Raw genomic sequence first — 3156 nt, 5'->3', positions numbered from 1 at the left:
ATATTTCTGCTTCTAAGGGCTTGTAAGGTGTGGCATGGTTTCTGAAGAGGCCAGTTTACACACAACTCCGACTGCTGGGAGTGCCTGCTCCCACCAACATCAATGGGAGATTTGCTTTTAACTTCAATAGGGTCAAGGTAGGGCACATCAGTAGGAGTTGAAGGAATTCAGTACCCCTCAAGAGGTGCTCAGTCCCTTGCAGGATTTAGTCCATTTCAATAGCAATGCCACAAGGACTAATCAATGTGAGCTTATTGGTCCCGATCCTCAAAAGGTATTTAGGAGCTTAAATACTGATGAAGATCTGGGCCGTTGACACTTTTATGGTGGCCTTTCCAGCCATCAGGAAGCAGGGCTATGATTCCACGGCTAACATTAATTGTGAACAGGTCAACGGTTTTGGAAAATTGTCTGATGTTGACCTTTTTTTTTTTTAAAACACAAAACCAAACCAAGCCCATAATGTCACTTCAGTTTGCCCTGTTTTTTCCTTTTCTTGTGTATTTGACGGGATTATTCTTTATTACATTCATTCTTCTATTGATTTGGGAAAAAAAAAAGAAAAACCAGAGGAAAACTGACAAGTAGGCTGCATTTGTCCCAGCTCCTCTGTCATTTGTTTCATGGGTAAGTGAGTAGAAATGAAGACAGCATGTTCCATGTCGAATACTGAGAGCACAGAACATGGCCTCCAGCTAGAGCGCAAATAATTTCTATGCATGATGAATCCTTTCAATAACAAGAGCCCTGCAAATGTAGGATCAAATCACAGTCATTAGCTCTTGGCACTGTTCTTAAATAGATGATATAGAAATCCTAACAGCATCCAGCCTTAGTCAAGTGTCACACAAACTAGGCCATATTTAAGTTAGTAATTTACTTCTCTCATGAATGTACTGGTGTAATTAGAAAAAAAATCAATCTGATGAGATACAATCCTCCAAAAGCCACAGTCATTTTAAGAAAATGGTGGAACGTATTAAAATAAGAGACTATGATGGCACTCCATTGATGGCTAAATTGGCCCACTGAATATGATAAGGAAATCTCAGTTTTTTTATGTGAATGCTTTTTCTATTGCAGGTAGCATGAGTTTGAAAAAATATGTCTGTTTTTCGCTCTCCTTTTTATTTGGCAGGGAGCAGGGGGAGTTTATAACACCAAACCTAGGAATTAATCATGTATATGGAGTGTGCAAAATGTTTAAGGGGTATGAAGGGTTGACTCACAACTAGAGCCTCCTTGTGGCTGAGCATAGTGTGGCATCTCTCTCCCTGTCAGGTATCTCCTGCTGATGGTTGCTCTGACATTTTGGTGGCCTGCCTCTTCCTGTGACTTAGACCTCTGACTTTAAAGTCTCTCCCTTTCCAGGGTAGCCAATGAACAGAAACAAGGGGAATTAACGCAAATGAATCACAAAGCTGGATTAAGACTTTCTTCCTCCAGAGGGTGCTAATCAGGCTCTGGGCCCAATCTGAGTTTACAAATTATAGAGGGGAATGGTTCCTGCTCAAAGTTAGTCGGCAGCTGGTCCTCCTTGGTCGTCAGACAGCAGCCATCTTGAGAGCTTTTGCCTTCACTCAGCCCTCCCTCCAGAGGCTGAGGATTAAAGATCTGCTCTCCTCCCTGGTCTGCCATCAACTGAGCTGGGTTTCTCCCTGTTAAACTCCTCCCCCCCAAATCTAATATTTCTCAAAGGTCTGATGGGGTGGAGCCATCTGAGCCTACATTAGCTCATCAACCTTAACCCTGTGTTTCCCAGTGTAGGGTTTGTACACTCCAAAACAGGGACCGTTTCTCCTTTGAATGGGGGGTTATATTTGTAACTTCATTGGGATGCTGAGCAGGTTGCTTTCTTTGAATTGTGACAGCAGACAGGGATACAGTTAGTAAAGGGCAGGATGGATAGAAGAAGACTGGAGGTGGAAGAGACCTCAGGAGGTCATCTAGTCCAACCCCCTGCTCAAAGCAGGGCCAACCCCAACTAAATCGTCCCAGCCAAGGTTTTGTCAAGCCAGGCCTTAAAAACCTTTAAGGATGGAGATTCCACCACCTCCCTAGGTAACCCACTCAAGTGCTTCACCACCCTCCTTGTGAAATAGTTTTTCCTAATATCCAACCTAGACCTCCCGCACTGCAACTTCAAACCATTGCTCCTTGTTCTGTCATCTGCCACCACTGAGAATAGCCTAACTCCATTCTCTTTGGAACCCCCCAGGTAATGTGCTACCCAGTGCAGCAGTCTGAGAGCTGACCTGGTCTATGAAGACTGAGGCAAAAAAAGCATCGAGTATTTTAGGTTTTTCCACATCCTCTGTCACTAGGTTGCCTCCCCCATTCAGTAAGGGTGCCACACTTTCCCTGACCTTCTTCTTGTTGCTAACATAGCTATAGAAACTCTTCTTGTTACCTTCACATCCCTTGCTAGCTGCAACTCCAATGTGCTTTGGCCTTCCTGACTGCTCGAGCAATATTTTTATATTCCTCCCTAGTCATCTGTCCAAGTTTCCACTTCTTGTAAGCTTCCTTTTTGTGTCTAAGCTCACCGAAGATTTCTCTGTTAAGCAAAGATGGTCGCCTGCCATATTTTCTATATGATGTCTGGATTTTATGTGGCAAGAAATTGAAACGTATCTGTGGATAGGGATAAGTGAGGGATGATTGAGGTTATGGTTTAGGGTTATGACTCTGCAAAGTCTTACTTCCTGGGGTGGGAGGAGTATTTGAATCCTCAGACCCTGCACTGAGGGGAAAGCAGTTTCAGTCATGCTAGTATTCTTCCCACCTCCTGCAGTTGGAAAACAAAGGCAAAGCCCCACCCAATTCAAGCTCAACTGGTATGGGAGGGAACCTAAGCTACTCCAAGACAATTGGTGGCACAGCTGACTTTCCCAATGGAACAGAGAAGCAGGGACATAGCTATTACTCTCAGAATCACAACCACAATTGGCTCCTTCCCTGCTACCTTACTCAAGGTCAACTGTATAGAACCACATGTTATTCCAGTTGCATACCTTTTGCTATAATTGCCATATACAATGGAAACAAAATAAACCTTACTTTGTGACTGAAGGAAAAACAAAACCACAAATCCGCTTTATTGTCCTGTACTGTGCTTTAGAAGTTACAGCTAATTCCAGTGCAGCACATTATTTA

The sequence above is a fragment of the Mauremys reevesii genome, linkage group 13, assembly GCF_016161935.1.
Source record: "Mauremys reevesii isolate NIE-2019 linkage group 13, ASM1616193v1, whole genome shotgun sequence".
NCBI lineage: Eukaryota > Metazoa > Chordata > Testudines > Geoemydidae > Mauremys > Mauremys reevesii.
Note: the sequence above shows the minus strand (reverse complement) of the source record.